The sequence below is a fragment of the Schistocerca cancellata genome, chromosome 3 (genome assembly GCF_023864275.1).
Source record: "Schistocerca cancellata isolate TAMUIC-IGC-003103 chromosome 3, iqSchCanc2.1, whole genome shotgun sequence".
NCBI lineage: Eukaryota > Metazoa > Arthropoda > Insecta > Orthoptera > Acrididae > Schistocerca > Schistocerca cancellata.
The window spans coordinates 428,298,599-428,320,563 of NC_064628.1; positions in this window are offsets into that span (position 1 = coordinate 428,298,599).

The window sequence follows — 21,965 nt, forward strand, 5'->3', positions numbered from 1 at the left end:
CCTAACTAACCTAAGGACGTCACACAACACCCAGTCATCACGAGGCACAGAAAATCCCTGACCCCGCCGGGAATCGAACCCGGGAACCCGGGCGCGGGAAGCGAGAACGCTACCGCACGACCACGACCTGCGGACGCTCCATCTTCCAAGTGATCCTCTGATGGCACCAGTCGAACCGTGTTCATCGATGCCGTGGTGTTGAAACCTTCCCGTCTCCTCTATATCTCTCTTGTTACGCAACCTTCCCTTCTACAATAACCTATGAAACCTTCCCTCGGGATTTCTATCTCTTGCTTAATAATAACATATGAAATATTCCCTTTTCTCTTTCTCAATCTTCGCACACAAATTTAATTGCTGCTTATTAAAAGTGGATTTCTGATTATTTCGACGAAACATAGAATGTGTCGTCGTAGTGGCCCTCAGTCGTTATCTGCAATAACCCAAAACTGTTCCTTACCTTTTTTACTGTTACTGGATCGCCATCTGACTGCTACATAGAACTGCGACATGAATATACTTACTCTGTTTTACTATACTCTATTAGCTGCTGGTGGGCTGTCATAATAAGTGGCTGTATTTATTACCAAAGCTGACGTTATTCTTTAATAGCAAAGCTCACGTTATTCTCTAATTAATTTGACTGAAGTTACGTAATTTATAGTTAAACTTTTTCTTGACAACAATAAAATTTTGCAAAGTTTTACGTTGATGGTTTTTGGGATGGATTATAATCAGTAATGCAATATTGCTGGCAAAAATTAATTATATTCTGAATGTAATGATTTTACAAACGTTCAAATGGGACTCACTTTTTAGAATAATCTTACAACTAGCATTGCGCAAACATACCTTCAGTAGTCTTGAGTTTCTCAAAACAATAATTCAATAATATCAGCTCGTCTTATCATAATAGTTAGCTGATGTCTCTGTACATCCGTTTACAACCTCTTGTAAATCATAGCTGGTGGCTGGAAGGTACACCGCTCCTCTCAACCTCTCGCTTCAGACCTGCTACCAACTCGCTACACTTCTCGCTTACTTTTTTTTTTTTTTTTTTTTTTGTCATCGGTCTACTGACTGGTTTGATGCGGCCCGCCACGAATTCCTTTCTTGTGCTAACCTCCTCATCTCAGAGTAGCACTTGCAACCTACGTCCTCGATTATTTGCTTGACGTATTCCAATCTCTTTCTTCCTCTACAGTTTTGCCCTCTACAGCTCACTCTAGTACCATGGAAGTCATTCCCTCATGTCTTAGCAGATGTCCTATCATCCTGTACCTTCTCCTTTTCAGTGTTTTCCTCATATTCCTTTCCTCTCTGATTCTGCGTAGATCCTCCTCATTCCTTACCTTATCAGTCCACCTAATTTTCAAGATTTGTCTATAGCACCACATCTCAAATGCTTCGATTCTCTTCTGTTCCGGTTTTCCCACAGTCCATGTTTCACTACCATACAATGCTGTACTCCAGACGTACATCCTCAGAAATTTCTTCCTCAAATTAAGGCCGGTATTTGATATTAGTAGACTTCTCTTGGCCAGAAGTGCCTTTTTTGCCATAGCGAGTCTGCTTTTGATGTCCTCCTTGCTCTGTCCGTCATTGATTATCTTACTGCCTAGGTAGCAGAATTCCTTAACTTCAATGACTTCGTGACCATTAATCCTGATGTTAAGTTTCTCGCTGTTCTCATTTCTACTACTTTTCATTACCTTCGTCTTTTTCCGATTTACTCCCAAACCATACTGTGTACTCATTAGCCTGTTCATTCCGTTCAGCTAATCATTTAATTCTTCTTCACTTTCACTCTGGATAGCAATGTTATCAGCGAATCGTAACATTGATATCCTTTCACCTTGTATTTTAATTCCACTCCTGAACCTTTCTTTTATTTCCATCATTGCTTCCTCGATGAACAGATTGAAGAGTAGGGGCGAAAGGCTACAGCCTTGTCTTACACCTTCTTAATACGAGCACTTCGTTCTTGATCGTCCACTCTTATTATTCCCTCTTGGTTGTTGCACATATTGTATATGATCCGTCTCTCCGTATACCTTACCCCTACTTTTTTCAGAATGTCGAACAGCTTGCACCATTTTATATTGTCGAAAGCTTTTTCCAGGTCGACAAATCCTATGAAAGTGTCTTGATTTTTCTTTAGCCCTGCTTCCAGTATTAGCCGTAACGTCAGAATTGCCTCTCTCGTACCCTTACTTTTCCTAAACCCAAACTGATCGTCACCTAACGCATTCTCAATTTTCTTTCCCATTCTTCTGTATATTATTCTTGTAAGCAGCATCGATGCATGAACTTTTAAGCTGGTTGTGCGATGATTCTCGCACTTGTCAGCTCTTACCGTCTTCGGAATTGTGTGGATGATCCTTTTCCGAAAGTTATATGGTGTATCGCCAGACTCATATATTCTACACACCAACGTGAATAGTCGTTTTGTTGCCACTTCCCCCAATGATTTTAGAAATTCTGATGGAATGTTATCCATCCCTTCTGCCTTATTTGACCGTAAGTCCTCCAAAGCTCTTTTAAATTCCGATTCTAATACTGGATCCCCTATCTCTTCCAAATCGACTCCTGTTTCTTCTTCTATCACATCAGACAAATCTTCACCCTCATCGAGGCTTTCAATGTATTCCTTCCACCTATCTGCTCTCTCCTCTGCATTTAACAGTGGAATTCCCGTTGCATTCTTAATGTTACCACCGTTGCTTTTAATGTCACCAAAGGTTGTTTTGACTTTCCTGTATGCTGAGTCTGTCCTTCCGACAGTCATATCTTTTTCGATGTCTTCACATTTTTCCTGCAGCCATTTCGTCTTAGCTTCCCTGCACTTCCTGTTTATTTCATTCTTCAGCGACTTGTATTTCTGTATTCCTGATTTTCCCGGAACATGTTTGTACTTCCTCCTTTCATCAATCAACTGAAGTATTTCTTCTGTTACCCATGGTTTCTTCGCAGCTACCTTCTTTGTACCTATGTTTTCCTTCCCAACTTCTGTGATGGCCCTTTTTAGAGATGTCAATTCGTCTTTAACTGTACTGCCTACTGCGCTATTCCTTATTGCTGTATCTATATCGTTAGAGAACTTCAAACGTATCTCGTCATACGCCTTACAATCCAGTTCGGAATCTCTCTCTGACCATGATGTAACCTAATTGAAATCTTCCCGTATCTCCCGGCCTTTTTCCAAGTATACCTCCTCCTCTTGTGATTCTTGAACAGGGTATTCGCTATTACTAGCTGAAATTTTTTACAGAACTCAATTAGTCTTTCTCGTCTTTCATTCCTTGTCCCAAGCCCATATTCTTCTGTAACCTTTTCTTCTACTCCTTCCCCTACAAATGCATTCCAGTCGCCCATGACTATTAGATTTTCGTCCCCCTTTACATACTGCATTACCCTTTCAATATCCTCATACACTTTCTCTATCTGTTCATCTTCAGATTGCGACGTCGGCATGTATACCTGAACTATCGTTGTCGGTGTTGGTCTGCTGTCGATTCTGATTAGAAGAACCCGGTCACTGAACTGTTCACAGTAACACACCCTCTGCCCTACCTTCCTATTCATAATGAATCCTACACCTGTTATACCATTTTCTGCTGCTGTTGATATTACCCGATACTCATCTGACCAGAAATCCTTGTCTTCCTTCGACTTCACTTCACTGACCCCTACTATATCTAGATTGAGCCTTTGCATTTCCCTTTTCAGATTTTCTAGTTTCCCTACCACGTTCAAGCTTCTGACATTCCACGTCCCGACTCGTAGAACGTTATCCTTTCGTAGATAATTCAATCTTTTTCTCATGGTAACCTCCCCCTTGGCAGTCCCCTCACGGAGGTCCTAATTGGGGACTATTCGGGAATCTTTTGCCAATGTAGAGATCATCATGACACTTCTTCAATTACAGGCCACATGTCCTGTGGATACACGTTACGTGTCTTTAATTCAGTGGTTTCCGATGCCTTCTGCATCCTCATGCCGTTGATCATTGCTGACTCTTCCGCCTTTAGGGGCAATTTCCCACCCCTACGACAAGAGAGTGCCCTGAACCTCTATCCGCTCCTCCGCCCTCTTTGACAAGGACGTTGGCAGAATGAGGCTGACTTCTTATGCCGGAAGTCTTCGGCCACCAATGATGATTATTTATCAAAATTTAGGCAGTGGCGGGGATCGAACACGGGACGGAAGACGTTTTGATTATGAATCAAAGACGCTACCGGAGCTTACTACTGACTTTCTACGAACGCTGAAGAGCGGTCTCTCCCGCCAAGGATGCTTTCTGGTGCAGACAGTCCCTGGTACCATTACAAAATATATCAATGCGCGGCCTTTTACCGCTCTTTCCTTAAAATGTATCCATACGCGTTCTCTCCCGCCCTTTTTAAAATTATATCAGTGTGCGGCCCCTCCTGCCAAGAATACTTTGGTGCAGACATTTCCTACCACCACAATAATTCCCAACATGACAAATATTAATTATTCCTACTGAATCCTATTAATAATATATAAACATCTTTCATAAATTGTGGTTTGACAATAGACAACAGAAATATACACGTCTTACAGTGTTAGTGTATGACGGCTAGAGGTGTACGTATCCGTAGCCCCAGTGCTAATAACCGGTTCGTAACAGGGCCGTGTCGACACGTCTGGGCTCACGATCCTTCTTATCTCAGCCGTGGTAGCTGTACGACATGCTACTGCTGTCCTAATAATACGACGATTCTGGCGGGCGTCTGTGATGCGTGGACGCACAGAACCTCGTCTACGGTTGTGAGAATGTTACGTGACTACTGATACCAGCATGGTGGTACAACTGATGCAGCACAACTAGCCTATGTGGCAGTTGTCCGAGAGGACCATTTACCCTCTCGGAAGGCCACAATTTGATCCCTTTCAAACTCTCACACTACGATGTAGGAAGCACGAGTGCGTCTTCGTGGCGTGGCTGCATGTTTGCTTCAGACGTCTGCATCACACTGAACCTTCTGGCTGTGAGAATTCCCTATTAAAGAGTAGATACAGTTGGCGCTCTCGTAGTTACACAACTATGCTATCTGTTGGCGGACGACGTTGAAACCATTATCAGTTCATCTACCATAACCCAGGTGGCATACACCGCCATCGAATCAAAATTCAAGTCGTCTCTGCAAGTGTATTTTAATACGGCAGTTTATATGCAGTACATGAGTACACTGGTATCGTAGGTACTGAAGTAAAAAAAAGCACACGCTCTGTACCCTGGATAGGATTTCAGCAACCAATACACAAACACCAAAAAAGTTTTGCATGACACCGGTTCCCAGAACTCCTGAAGATAGACGTTGAATGTGGAAATTGTATCACGGATTCAGACCGTTTGACTGTTCAAAGATGTCAGTAAACCCGCCCAAAGATGTAAACAACCACGCATGAGCAGCGCCTATTAGACGGAGGGGGTCCGACAGCCCATCAGTTCCAGTCATTCCGCCAGGAAGGAGGTACTCGGCTCGTGTTGTCTGTAGTTCACTCATGCCTAGACAGTCAATACAGCTGTTCCATCGCATCTGCATTGTTACTTTGTGCCAGGGAGGGCTCATGAGATGTGTCCAGGCGTCTCGGAATGAAACTAAGCGATGTTGTTCGGACATGGAAGAGATACAGAGAGACAGGTACTGTCGATGACATGCCTCACTCAGGCTGCCCAAGGGCTACTACTGCAGTGGATTACCGCTACGTAAGGATAATGGCTCGGAGGAACTCTGATAGCAACACCACCATGTTGAATAATGCTTTTCGTGCAGCCACAGGAAGTCGTGCTACAACTCAAACTGTGAGCAATAGGGTGCATGATGCGCAGCTTCACTCCCGACGTCCATGGCGAGGTCTATCTCTGCAACCACGACACCATGCAGCGCAGCACGGATGGGCCCAACAACATGCCGAATGAACCGCTCAGGATTGGCATCACGTTCTCTTCACTGATGAGTGTCGCATATGCCTTCAACCAGACAACCGTCGGAGACTTGCCTGGAGGCAACCCAGTCAGGTTGAACGCCGTAGACACACTGTCCAGCCAGTGCAGGAAGGTGGAGGTTCCCTGACTTTTTGAGGTGGCATTATGTGGGTCCGACGTACCCGCTGGTGGTCATGGAAGGTGCCGTAACGGCTGTACGATACGTGAATGCCATCCTCCGACTGATAGTGCATCCATATCGGCAGCATATTGGTAAGGCTTTCGTCTTCATGGACGACAATTCGCGCCCCTATCCTGCACATCTTGTGAACGACTTCCTTCAGGATAATGACATCGCTCGACTAGAGTGGCTAACATGCTCTCCAAAAATGAACCCTATCGGCCATGCCTGGGATGGATTGAAAAGAGCTGTTTATGGGCGATGGGACCCACCCACCACTCTGAGGGATCAATGCCGAATCGCCGTTGCGGAGTGGGACAGTCTGGACCAACAGTGCCTTGATGAACTTGTGGATAGTATACCACGACGAATACAGGCATGCATCAATGCAAGAGGATGTGTTACTTGGTATTAGAGGTACCGGTGTGTGCAGCAATCAGGACCACCTACTCTGAAGGTCTCGCTGTATGGTGGTACAACATACACTGTGTGGTTTTCATGAGCAGTAAAAAGTGCGGAAATGATGTTTATGTTGATATGTGTTCCAATTTTCTGTACAGGTTCCAGAAATCTCGGAACCGAGATGATGCAAGACTCCTTTTGATGTGGGTATTAAGCATGCTTTGTACTCACTGCATGTACTTGTAAAATAATACCGACAGCGGACATTGAGGGAATTCGGAGAGACGGTGCTAGGATCTTAAGACGTCGGTAAGATCCGCGCAAGTTGGCACCGGGTATCTCTAATATAATGGCCCTACCGTTTTGCTAAAGTAGTGATAGGTAAATTTACAGGAGTAGTAGTAAGTCTGTGTAACAAGTATTATTTCTAATTCTTACATCTCTATTCTGTATCTCACCAGGAAACCATATAAACAAGGTAAGAAATTTGCTGCGTGTCGATGCAATGAAATCTTCGCGGGTCACTTGGCGATAAAAAACACATGTCGAAACGTACACCAAGTAATTTTCCTGTGATCTACACACAGAAAAAGATCAGAAAGTACTAAATACTGATAAGAAATATCACCCGCTATGCACTGTAAGTGTACTCTAAAATTCTGTATCTTCTGTGTCGCCACCGATTACTATCTTTCCATGTTTCCGCTTTTCTTCTCTCTCTTTTTTTTTCATGGTCTCCTTTACTCATCTTACCTTTCAACTTTCGGTCGTCCTCTTCTCCTTCTTTCCTGAGGATGATACATCAAGATCTCTTTTTCGCCTCTTCTCGTCTATCAGTCACATTGTACGATGGCGTGCTGAAACGTAATGCCTCGGTATTTTTATGTGGAAACTCTCAAGGCCTTTGTAATTCCAAAAAATGGTCAACGGCACAGGATGCAAAAGGCAATGGAAAACACTGCATTTAAGACACGTAACGTGTATCCACAGGACATGTGGCCTGTAATTGAAGAAGTGTTATGATGGTCTCTCCATTGGCAAAAGATTCCGAAATAATCCCCTATTCGGATCTCTGGAAGGGAACTGCAAAAGAAGAGGTCACCATGAGAAAAAGATTGAATAATCAATGGAAGGATAACGATCTACGAGTCGGGGCGTGGAATGTCAGAAGCTTGAGTGTGGTAGGGAAGCTAGAAAATCAGAAAAGAGAAATGCAAAGGCTCAATCTAAATATAGTAGGGGTGATGAAGTGAAGTAGAAAGAAGACAAGGATTTCTGGTCAGTTGAGTATAAAGTGATATCGACAGCAGCAGTAGGATTCGTTATTAATAGGAAGCTAGGGCATAGAGTGTGTAACTGTGAACAGTTAAGTGATAGGGTTGTTCCTATCAGAATCGACAGGAAACCAACACTAACAACGATAGCTCAGGTATGCATGCAAGCTGAAGATGAAGAGACAGAGAATATGTATCAGGATATTGAAAGGGCAACACAGTGTGTAAAGGGATATGAAAATCTAATAGCCGTGGGAGACTGGAATGCAGTTGTAGCGCAAGGAGTAGAAGAAAATGTTACAGGAGAATATCGGCCTGAGACAAGAAATGATGTAGAAGAAAGACTAATTGCGTTCTGTACCAAGTTTCAGTTAGTAATAGCGAATGCTCTGTGCAAGAATCACACGAGGAGGAGGTATATTCGGAAAAGGCCGGGTGATACCGGAAGATTTCAGTTACATTACATCATGGTCAAACAGACATTCCGAAATCAGATACTGGATTGTAAGGCGTACCCAGGAGCAGACACAGACGTAAATCACAATATAGTAGTGATGAAGAGTAGCCGGCCGGAGTGGCCGGGCGGTTAAAGGTGCTACAGTCGGGAACCGCACGACCACTACGGTCGCAGGTTCGAATCCTACCTCGGGCATGGATGTGTGTGATGTCTTTAGGTTAGTTAGGTTTAAGTAGTTCTAAGTACTAGGGGACTTATGACCACAGCAGTTGAGTCCCATAGTGCTCAGAGCCACTTGATGAAGAGTAGGCTCAAGTTTAAGGCATTAGCCAGGAAGAATCAACACGCAAATAAGTGGGATACGGATCTACTAAGGAATGACGAGATGCGCTTGAAGTTCTCTAAGGCTATATATACGGCAATAAGGAATAGCTCAGTACAGTTGAAGAGGAATGGACATACCCAAAAGGAGCCACCACAGAAGTTGAGAAGGAAAACATAGGCACAAAGAAGGTAGCTGCGAAGAAACCATGGCCGTGAGAAGTAATACTACAACTGATCGGTGAAAGGAGGAAGTACAAAAATTTTCCGGGGAACAGGAATACAGAAATACAAGTCGCTGAGGAATGAAATAAACAGGAAGTGCAGGGAAGCTAAGACGAAATGTCCGTAGGAAAAATGTGAAGATATCGAAAAAGAAGGGCAGACCCCGCATACAGGAAGGTCAAAACAACCTTCGGTGACATTAAAAGCAAGTGCGTAACATTAAGCTTGCAACGGGATTTCCACTGTTAAATGCAGAGGGGAGAGCGGATAGATGGAAATAATACATTGAAAGCCTCTATGAGGGGGAAGATTTGTCTGATGTGATAGAAGAAGAAACAGGACTCGTTTTAGAAGAGATAGGGGATCCAGTATTAGAATCAAAATTTAAAAGAGCTTTGGAGGACTAAAGGTCAAATAAGACAGAAGGGTAAATAACATTCAATCAGAATTTTTAAAATTAATGGGGGAAGTGGCAACAAAACGATTAATCACGTTGGTGTGTAAATTGTATGATTCTGTCGAGATAACACCTGCCTTTCGGAAAAGCAGCATCCACACAATTTCGAAGACAGCAGGTGATTACAAATGGTAGAATTATCGCGCAATCAACTTAACACCTCGTGTATCCAAGTTGCTTGCAAGAATAATACACAGAAGAACGGAAAATAAAATTGAGGATGTGCTAGATGACGATCAGTATGGCTTTAGGAAAGGTAAAGGCACGAGAGAGGCAATTCTGACGTTGGGGTTAATAGCGGAAGCAAGACTAAAGAAAAGTCAAGACACGTTCATAGGATTTGTCGACCTGGAGAATGCGTTCGGCAATGTAAAATGGTGCAATATGTCCGAAATTCTGAGGAAACTAGGGGTAAGCTACAGGCATAGACGGGTCATATACAATATGAGCAACAGCCAATCTATACATCGAGGAAGCAATGATGGAAACAAAAGAAAGTAATAGGAGTGGAATTAAAATCCAAGATGAAAAGATTCCAATGATTCCATTCGCTGATGACATTGCTATCTTGAGTGAAAGTGAAGAAGAATTAAATGATCTGCTGAACGGAATGAACGGTCTAATGAGTATTGAGTATGGATTGACAGTGTTGTGTTGGCTGAAGAGCCAACACCATGTTACTAGAGGAGGCCGAAATGCGCGCGTTTTAGCTCACGCAGGCTGGCGTGAGGAGGGAAGAACCATAATGACGTGAGGTCTGGAACATGACAAGGAATTAGAATTCTGAAAGCGGACGTAATTAGTTTGATACTTAACTTTAATCGATTAATGATGAACGTCGCTCTTGACGGTACGTGATTCACAATATTATTTCTTCAGAATACATTCATAGTAACTGAATATGACACCTTGCTAGGTTGTAGCAAATGACGTAGCTGAAGGCTATGCTAAACTGTCGTCTCTGCAAATGAGAGCGTATGTAGACAGTGAACCATCGGTAACAAAGTCGGCTGTCTAACTGGGGCGAGTGCTAGGGAGTCTCTCTAGACTAGACCTGCCGTAAGGCAGCGCTCGGTCTGCAATCACTGATAGTGGCGACACGCGGGTCCGACGTATACTAACGGACCGCGGCCGATTTAAAGGCTACCACCTAGCAAGTGTGCTGTCTGGTGGTGACATCATAGAGAGTAAATCGAAGAAAGGAGAAGATAATGAGAAGTAGTAGAAATGAGAACAGCGAGAACCTTAACATCAGGATTGATGGTCACGAAGTAGATGAAGTTAAGGAACTCTACTAGCTAGGCAGTAAAATAACCAATGACAGACGGAGCAAGGAGGACATTCGAAGCAGACTAGAAATGATAAAAAGGGCATTCGAGGCCAAGAGAAGTCTACTAATATCAAATATCGGCCTTAATTTGAGGAACAAATTTCTGAGGATATACGTCCGGAGTACAGCACTGCATGGTAGTGTAACGTGGACTGTGGGAAAACCGGTACAGAAGAGAATCGAATTATTTGAGATGTGGTACTACGGACGAATGTTGAAAATTAGATGGACTCATAAGGTAAGGAATGAGAAGGTTCTGCGCAGAATCAGAGAGGAAAGGAATATGTGGAAAACACTGATAAGGAGAAGGGACAGGATGATAGGACACCTGTTAGGACATGAGGGATTGACTTCCATGGTACTAGAGGGAGCTGTAAGTTGCAAAAACTGTAGAGGAAGACAGATGGGGATACATGCAGCAAATAATTGAGGACGTAGATTGGAAGTCCTACTCTGAGATGAAACGATTTGCACTGGAGAGGAATTCATGGCAGGCCGCGTCAAACTAGTCAGAAGACCGATGGAAAAAAAAAGGTTTTGACATGCTACTTATTTATCCAGTGCCACCAGAGGGCTCCAAATTTCAGCGTGGAAAATAGCTGTGTGTACCGTAACTATGTGAGAGTGTGAGGAATAGCGAGCTATCATCGACTTTAGAATTTGAAAAGTTCATCCACACATGGATTGCCCTGCCCTTTAGCATGATAATGCCAGACCACACATTAGCAGTGCGACATCTGCGTCATCCAGTTTAAATTTGTTTCCAAAATTTAAGAAAGTTTTCGAGGACTTAGCTTTGATTTTGATGAAGAGCTGCAAGCACATGTGAAGCTATGGCTCCGTTAACAAAGTCAAACATTCTACATTCATGGTATCAACAATATGGTCTGTCGTTAGGATAGACGTGTTCGTCGCCAGCGACTATGTTGAGAAATAAAAAAAATGTACACAATAAAGAATAAACATGTAGCATGTTAACAACGTTTGCATTATTTAAGACGCATTAAGAGTTTCCACCTACAAATTCGCAGGCGTTACTGTTCACCATACCCTCGTATATCCATACCAGCCGAGCTGCCGTTCTTCTATTCCACCTGTAACCGTTCCTTGAGTCTCGGCCATTTCCCTAGTCGTTGTATTTCTTAAGTTTCCTTTCTGAGATGTTCTACACGATCTTCTGACGTAATCCATTTCTAGAACTCTCAATTTTTTAAAATTTTTTTATTTTGTGTGTTAAGGCTTTTCACATGAATCCGTATGTTGCTACAGGCTCTAAATACTTCTACAGAGATTCTTCTTTAATTCCCAACTTATTTTAGAAGACCGTAACAGAGGGTTCTGCCTCTCGATTGATGTTTTCCAATAGGCCACTCGATACCGTATTTCCCGTTTACTTCCTCCACCTTCTGACAAGATGCTACGCAAAAATTTAAATCTTCTGTATGCCTTGCCATTCACTATATCTTCCTAAACTTTCTCCACTGTATACTTATTCAGTTTTTCGAAAATTTACTTTCAGTCTCCACTTATCACATGCTTCTGATGCCACGCTCTTCACAGGCCACTTCTACGTGCTCGTTTGCGAAGAACAAGGTGTGTTGATGTCTTGATACCTGAATGGCCAACCCAGCACATCTTCTACTCCACAAGTCTGTGGCTTTGTGAATGTTCATTTTAAACAATGTAGGAGACAATCTTTTTGAAAATTTGAAAAGCTGTCACGAAATTTTACTCCCCACTTTGATTAGAAACTCTGGAAACTTGTATAGGTTTCATATATTTCTAAATGCTTTTCCTCAAGACCTATCCCAAAAACACTTCAGTTTATTCAGCGGCACCGTCTCATGGACATTCTAGAGATCTATGAGCACTAAATGGCTACTCATATTCCTCTCTAGTCTCTTTCCCACCAACTATCTTAAATAAAACTTTTGTCATTATAAGATCTTTCCTTCCGGTTCCCACTTTTCTCTTCAGTTCCCACGGATATTCCAATGGAGTTTGTTACACTGACTTCATGATACACACAAGTACTTATGCATGTCGTGTGGGCAAATAGGAGTCACAAATGGGTCGCAAAAGTTCTTAATACAGGTAAAGGTTTCATAGATTTTTAGGATTTCAATGAACCGTTTTGCCTCTACAGTGGTGCAGTGTGGTATTACGTTACATTTAATTCCCCATACTTTCTTTCAAATTGCATAAGCCAATTGATGAGTAATGTTTCACACCATTTTGCTGCTGATAACGAGAGAATCGCTTTTGAATGTCAGTGCGAAAACGAAGTGGTCTATGCATTATATACAGAATCGTTGCTGCAAGAGTTCTGAAGCTGGTGGGACATGCTCTACTCATGAAAGGTTAACCCATCTCCACCTGAGCACTGTTTCGGAAAGCAAACATGAATAATTCAATACAGATAGACCTCATGACACTAGGAAACGCACTTTTGCAAAGCATCTTCAGTGCATGGGCTGAACTGGGTAGAAGTTGGAAACCCGGCAGCTGATCTAGTTCGGTGGAGAAACTTATTGCCCATTACGCTACCTAGCACTGGAGGGAGTAAGTAAGTTAAGGGACGCTACCTTGATACCTTGCTTCTTCAAGTGTCATGTAAGCCCAGTAATCACACTTGTTCGAAACACATCTGCCAATTGTGTGTAAGTCGGTTGTTGACTACGTCTGGGAAGGAGACATCCTATCCTTCAATGAAATAAATCAAATGTGTAGTTACAAATTATATGATTCATGTCGATTAAGAAAAGTCAGTAGATTTCTCGATGGTACCGCAAATGCAACCCAGCACTCGGGCATTAGTTTCAGAATGGAACGAAAAATAAGCAGAGGATCTTCAAAAGAATGGGCAATCGAACCATGAACGAAATATGAAAACGATAATACGTAGACATGTACTAGTAACCTCTTTGCTGGACCGGGATAAACTACCGAGGGAGGTGGCAGAGTGCTTACAACACTAGACTCGCAGTCGGGAGGACCACGGTTCAAGCCCGCGTTCGGCCATCGGGATTTAGGTTTTCCGTAACCCTGGTAAATACCGTAATGGTTCTTCTGGAAGGGCACTGCCGGTTTTCCCACATCCTTGCAATATTCCGAGCTTTTATTCCGCCTCTAATGACTGTTGTCAGGACGTTTAACCCTAATCCTCCATCCCTCCGAATTAACTAAACAATGATCTGTCCTTCCTGGGGGACCATAGTCATGAAGAATTTTTTGACAGAAGTTTCCGCCATTTCATTGTTAATTGTTCATTTATTTTACGAAATCATAATTTCGGCATTACAGCCATTCTCAGTTGCGTGTTGACATGAAACCTAATAAAGCATACATATACAGGGTGAGTCACCTAACATTACCGCTGGATATATTTCGTAAACCACATCAAATATTTACGAATCGATTCCACAGACCGAGCGTGAGGAGAGGGGCTAGTGTAATTGGCTAATACAAACCATAAAAAATGCACGGAAGTATGTTTTTTAACACAAACCTAGGTTTTTTTAAATGGAACCACGTTAGTTTTGTAAGCACGTCTGAACATATAACCAAATACGTAATCAGTGCCGTTGGTTGCATTGTAAAATGTTAATTACATCCGGAGATATTGTAACCTAAGGTTGACGCTTGAGTACCACTCCTCCGCTGTTCGATCGTGTGTATCGGAGAGCACCGAATTACGTAGGGATCCAAAGGGAACGGTGATGGACTTTAGGTACAGAAGAGACTGGAACAGCACATTACGTCCACATGCTAACACCTTTTTATTGGTCTTTTTCACTGACGCACATGTGCATTACCATGAGGAGTGAGGTACACGTCCACACGTGGTTTCCGTTTTCAGTTACGGAGTGGAATAGAGTGTGTCCCGACATGTCAGGCCAATAGATGTTCAATGTGGTGGCCATAATTTGCTGCACACAATTTCAATCTGTGGCGTAATGAATGTCGTACACGCCGCAGTACATCTGGTGTAATGTCGCCGTAGGCTGCCACAATACGTTGTTTCATATCCTCTGGGGTTGTAGGCACATTACGATACACATTCTCCTTTGACGTACCCCACAAAAAGAAGTCCAGAGGTGTAAGATCAGGAGAACGGGGTGGCCAATTTATGCGTCTTCCACGTCCTATGAAACGCCCGTCGAACATCCTGTCAAGGGTCAGCGTAGTGTTAATTGCGGAATGTGCAGGTGCACCATCATGCTGATACCACATACGTCGACGTGTTTCCAGTGGGACATTTTCGAACAACGTTGGCAGATCATTCTGTAGAAACGCGATGTATGTTGCAGCTGTTTGGGCCCCTGCCATGAAGTGAGGACCAATGACGTGGTCACCAATGATTCCGCACCATACATTTACTGTCCACGGTCGCTGTCGCTCTATCTGTCTGAGCCAGCGAGGATTGTCCACGGACCAGTAATGCATGTTCCGTAGATTCACTGCCCCGTGGTTTGTGAAACCCGATTCATCGGTAAACAGGTAGAACTGCAACGCATTCTCTGTTAATGTCCATTGACAGAATTGCACTCGATGATTAAAGTCATCACCATGTAATTGCTGATATAGCGACACATGAAACGGGTGGAAGCGGTGACGATGCAGTATGCGCATGACACTACTTTGACTCAGTCCACCGCCTCTCGCATTGTCCCGTGTACTCATGTGTGGGTTCATGGCAACAGCAGCTAACACACCAACTGCACCCGCTTCTCCTATGAAGGGCCTGTTACGGACCCGTTTGCGTGATACGACCATGCCTGTGGCATACAGTTGGCGGTAGATGTTGTGCAATGTGCGGCACGTTGGATGCTCTCTGTCCGGGTACCGCTCTGCATACACCCTGCAGGCTTCATCTGCATTACGTCAACACTCGCCATAGATGAGTATCATCTCCGCCTTTTCAGAGTTCGAATACACCATGGTCACAGTTCCTACAACACTACACTATCACAGACGTCTGGTAAAACGGTGTACTGTCGGCCGCGGTGGTCTAGCGGTTCTAGGCGCTCAGTCCGGACCCGCGCGACTGCTACGGTCGCAGGTTCGAATCCTGCCTCGGGCATGGATGTGTGTGATGTCCTTAGGTTAGTTAGGTTTAAGTAGTTCTACGTTCTAGGGGACTGATGACCACAGATCTTAAGTCCCATAGGGCTCAGAGCCATTTGAACCATTTGAACCAAAACGGTGTACTACAGTTGGTCTACGTGCGGTGACGAATGCAGAATAACAATAGCAGCAAGCGCTACATGCGGACACTGCGACAGCTAGACCAAACCTGAACAGTGCACTACAGCCACACTCGTAAACACGGTCGTCGTAAAAATGTCCCTGCAGATGCTGCTCGCCGACCGTGGCCCGTGTTTGTTACAACACGCAACTGAACGTCGGAGGTTTCAAGCGTCAACTTTAGGTTACAATATCTCCGGATGTAATTAACATTTTACAATGCAACAAACAGCACTGTTTACGTATTTGGTTATATATTCAGGTGTGCTAACAAAACTAACGTGGTTCCATTTTTTTTAAAAAACGTAGGTTTGTGTTAAAAAACATACTTCCGTGCATTTTTGTATGGTTTGTATTAAACAATTACACTAGCCCCTCTCCTCACTTTCGGTCTGTGGAATCGGTTCGTCAGTATTTGATGTGGTTTACGAAATATATCCAGCGGTAACGTTAGGTGACTCACCCTGTATACAGTGTAGTGCATAGGAACAATACTTTATTACGTATTTGGAAATATTGCTTGGATGTTAAAATGTGTCTTCTGACCTGTCTGTGACATAACATCGTCTAAGAAAAGCATATTTCTAGTCTTATATAATGTTTGTCGTTCTACAGGATTTGAGTAAATATCGGAAGTATTGTGCACGGTGAAAAACCATTAACACACCGTATAGTGTATTTAACAGTAAATATCCTCCTGTGACTTGCTTTCGTCACTTCTGTTCATCAACTGACGTTAACATATGTCAAAACAGGGACGGAGTTTGTAACAAAGCAGCAACTCTGAGCGAGCCACAGGATCATCTTATTATCACAGGTATTGCCAAGAAAGGGAAGACTGAAATTTATTTAGCTAAATGTTCAATATGTCCTTGTTATACACTTTCACAAGTGCCTTTTACAGAGATACGTTGTAACACTCCTTACTAACGGAGTAAATATAGCCATTTCCGATGCACAATTAAATTTTGTTCTCAAAACAATCCCATGGCTCCAACAACTGGTCTATAAGACCATAGATGTGTTTTTTTTTTAGACGAAGTCATGTCAGAGACTAGTCAGACAAATTTTAACATATAATGTTATCAAATAACTTCTTGTTTCTCTGCCTTGTATTGTATATAGGTACGCTTTAGTAATTTGCAGTTCAGCATGCACTTCAGAATGCCTATAGCCGAAATCTTGATTGCATAGAATAAATGAACGATTACCTGCCAAATGCCAGACTTTTCTTTCAAAATGCTAATTGCAGTTTTCAGCTTTCGTTAATTGTTAGCTTTCATGCTGAAGGAAATTGCCGAAAATTAGGTGACATGATAAGATAAGGAATGAGGAGGTTCCCCACATAATCGAAGAAGAAAGGAAAAATACCGAAGACACTGAAAAGAGGAAGGGACAGCTTAATAGGACATTTGGTAGAATGTAGGCGATAGCGTCCATGCACTAGACAGAGGTGTAAACGGTAAAAACTGTAAGGGACGACAGAGACTGAGATACAAATAATTGAGAAAATTGGATGCAAGTTCTACGCCATTATGAGAAGTTTAGCTTGGGAAAGGAATTCATGGTGTGTCATGACTCTGAAAGAAACAATTTTTGTAGTGAAATCTATTACCTTGAAGTTAACATTGCTTGTGAACAAATAAGCCCCGATTTGGTATGTAGACATCTAGTTACTTGAACCTGTTGCCACAAAACTCTGAAGTCACGAAGACACTGTGTCCTTAAATCCTCGGTTGTTTAACTTTTCATGTGTTACGAAAAGTTTGAGATCAGTAATTTGTGAATGAAACCACATTAACGTAATACATGGACTGATCAGGATGCAGCCATACGAAGAACCATTAAACATGCTCTTCCTAATAAATTCTGTGTTGGGGCTCCACAACTATAAACTTTTTGAAGAGTCTGAATATTTCGTGTCATTACATTAAACCTGATGGTATACAGTTCGTGATGCAACGACGTGTAATCAAATGGCGTATGAACCAACAAATTGGTCAGTGGTGGTATTTGGAAACGAGTTGGTCTCTTTCCACATTATCAGAAAGTCTCTCAATTATATGCGGGCACACGGATGGGCGAAAGGAGCAATCTCAATGCTGTAAATATTTCTAGAGAATACGTAGCATGATTATAGCGAAGAAGCTTCGCTGTTGGTATAGTGGAATTTGTTTTTAAAACTAAAAGAAATTGGCTTGATTGCAAAGTTATCTAGTGCCTCTCCTGCCTATTCACTTGGGCAAAGTACACAAATCACCTTTTATTTCCGTTACTCTTATATGTCACAAATAATCAAACCTATGTGATTGTGTTTGTTGCTGCCTTCCCATAAACGTGATCCACGGTTCAATTAACTTCTTAAAAGAATCAACGTCTGCGAAAACATCCAGAAGTAAGTACTTGTACGTTTCTTTTTTTACAAAAATTGCGTTTGTTGAGGTGTCACACTGCATCATCAGCAGATATAGCCCAACTATAAGCAACAGGAGACAAGCCGAAATTATCAAATTACTGCCCCTAAGCCTTTTTCTTTCCGATCGGTTAGTCACGATGGAAGTGCATAGCTATCTGCATCTGCATCCCTACTATCATTGCATTTTATTCGTTGGTTTGTGTCTTTTCTCCGTTGCCTGAACCACATTATCCCCATATATATTATTTATTTGATTTTGATAATATCGTATAGTGCCAGGTATTTTTCTACTTTGTAATTTATGGTCATTGAAAATCATCCAGGACCACGATAAATACTTTGGAGATTTAATTTACAGAACTATATTAGAAGATTAATACTTCCCACGACCAGTATGACTGTCGTTGTTCAAAAAGAGAAACAACGCTAGTGCAGGAGTTGTGAATGTATGGGGACATTATGAGATCTGAGTGAAGTCGGAAACTAAGCATTTTATTACGGGTTGAAATAAGGTTGTTTTCTTTTTTTTTAAGACTGTATATGACTAGTGATCTAGACTGGTTGTCGGTGTGATTTCTTAACGTCGTTGTAGCAGATCAGTCGGATTTGTCCAGGCACCCCTTCTAAGGTGATACTGAGTGATGGATACAGTTGCATCTACTACATGGTGACACGTTTGATCCGTTAGTGAAGCCTTTAGGTACACTGTGTCTCAGAGTGTTCACTTTTGATGGAGAAACTGGATCAGTAGTCAAGGTGGTCTGGTTCTATTACCGATAGCCACCATTGAAAATTGCGTAAACTGCTGGACTGTCGGTACCACGGAACAAACACTGCTGGGTGCTACGGAGTTTGTGGAGCACCGATCGGTGTGGAACAAGAGGAGTGTTTTTCGAGTCGGATGCGAAGTGGTATCACGAAATGTGGCCCATTCAGTTACTCCGTCGTTGTCGTAGCACTTGCTGCTGCTGGTCTGGTTTGCCGAGGTAACGAAAAGTTATGATTTGTTAATTTCTTCTATTTTTCCCACTCGTATAAGGGCTGGCACTGTTGCCTTACAACATTATATAGGATGTGGTTACACTTCTAATCGTGTGTAGTCTGTGCAAAATGGTACCCAGTTCTCCCAAAGTATAGAAGCGTTTGCGTCTGGCCCCACGTGGTAGATGCAGTGAAAGTTTTCCCTGTAATCATAACATTGGTTAAGGTGTTACACTGAAGCGCCAAAGAGCCCGGTATAGGCTTGCGCATTCAAATGCAGAGATACGTAAACAGGTTGAATACGGCGCTGCGGTCGGCAACGCCTTTGTAAAACCACCTTTTTTCTGGCGCAGTTGTTATATCGGTTACTGCTGCTACAATGGCAGGTTATCAAGATTTAAGTGAGTTTGAACGTAATGTTACAGTCACCGCACGGGTGATGGGACACAGCATCTCCGAGGTAGCGATGAAGTGGGGATTTTGCCGTACGACCGTATCACGAGAGTACCGTGAATATCAGGAATCGGGTAAAACATCAAATTTCCGACACCGCTGCGGCCGGAAAAAGATCCTGAAAGAACAGGACCAGCGGTGAGAGATCCTCAAATTTTTCAAAGGATTTTCTTCTATATTTTTAAAATAAACACTTACAAAGTCGATGTGCCAGGTTGGCCATTCAAATAGCAAGAGATATACACCTTGTTTTTCTCACACGATCTCATAGTGAAGAGCGATTCCAAAGGTATGTACACAACATTATGTCGCTCTTATTACACTCTCTTTGTAAGTAGATGAATGCGGATGGATGGCAAAAAGCACGTGGTGTTTAACTGCAGATAAAAACGAAATTAGTGCTTTGCGTCCTTAACCAACGTTCAGGCATCGTAACAGGTACGACGTTGCTTGTACAAAGACACAATTGGTCATGGTGATATCAAAATGGTTCAAATGGCTCTGAGCACTATGGGACTTAACATTTGAGGTCATGAGTCCCCTTGAACTTAGAACTACCTAACCTAACCTAACCTAAGGGCATCACACACATCCATGCCCGAGGCAGGATTCGAACCTGCGACCGTAACGGTCAAGCGGTTCCAGACTGAAGCGCCTAGAAGCTCGACCACACCGTTCGGTCATGGTGGTATGAAAACCTTCATTCTATGCTAGCAACAAATAGTCTTAATAGGTTAAACTGCATGTATTTTCTTGCTATGGAAATAATAAAAACATAATACCTTGTTTTCGAGGATGATTCATTTCCATTAAGAGAACGAACTGAAATATTTTCGAACAGTGCTGTCTAGATCTGATGTCTACTTCGTTACTGACATGTTTATGCTACTACCGTCATGACAGCCAAACTAAGATATGGTGAAAAAGTTTATTTTTTGTGTAGTGGTATATTTGTAATGTTATACTTGGTTTGAAAAAGAAACTAAACTTTGCGTTCAGTTCGACAGTTCTGCAGTCAGATGTTCTTATAACAAAAAAATGAGTTTGTCAGTATATGTGTATATGTAAATACTTAAGTAATATTTGTGGTGTTATACTTGGTATGAAAAAGAAACTAAACTTTGCGTTCAGTTCGACAGTTCTGCAGTCAGATGTTCTTATAACAAAAAAATCTGTTTGTCAGTATATGTGTATATGTAAATACTTAAGTAATATATAAAAGGGAAACGTTGTTACCGAAACTCTTGAATTTTTTTTTACCGATTACTTCAAACTTTTACACCATATTCTAAAGAAACTTCAGACGATCACGCAGATAATGTGTATACTTTAGTAACGTATTACGTACATAAATATATTTTGCCACAAATCACGAGAAGTTCTTGGCCGATAGACTTCCAATTTTTACACGGTACGCTAATGAACATATATAAACATATGGGTTGTTACGTGTAATATGTAACAGAGAAACGTCGGTACCAAAAATAGCGGAAAGAACTTGACGGCATCACTTCGAATTTTTACACTGTACTCTGTTGAACATTCACACGGAAATGAACATAGAGAAAGTGGAGGATGTTGTGCACATAGAGGCTGGGGGACGAGGAGGTGTACGGAGGGAGAGGAGGGATGAAGAGATGGGCAGAGAGAGGGAGAAGGAATTCAGGGTGTATGTGCAATTACCGCTAGTAAAACGATGATTACAAAATACCTTAAGCGACCTTGTCAGAATCTTTCACCAAATTTGATAATGATTGGAGACCAAAAACTGCGTACTCAATATCAAGCTACCACTGAACGTTTCAATAGCACCTTGCTGATTGTCGAAGTTTGTAAACTATCAGTGTAGAAACCATTTTGTGGATAGTGTTTTTCTTTTCCGTCTTCTGGCAGACGTGGATATTAGGAAATCTGTACCTCAAATTAACTGTTCGTCAACAATAATGATCGCAGATATATATATATATATATATATATATCTGCGATAATTATTGTTGACGAACAGTTAATTTGAGGTACAGATTTCCTAATATCCACGTCTGCCAGAAGAGATATATATATATATATATATATATATATATATATATATATATATATATATATATATATATATATATATATATATCAGATTAGTTTTCGCAGTTGATATGCATCCTCTCATCACGCCTCATGAAACGTAAGAAAAGCAGAAATGGTATTCAGAAAAGAAATATAATAAGAAACGCAGGAGTAAATTTGAAATTAAAATATTTTACACATCTCACA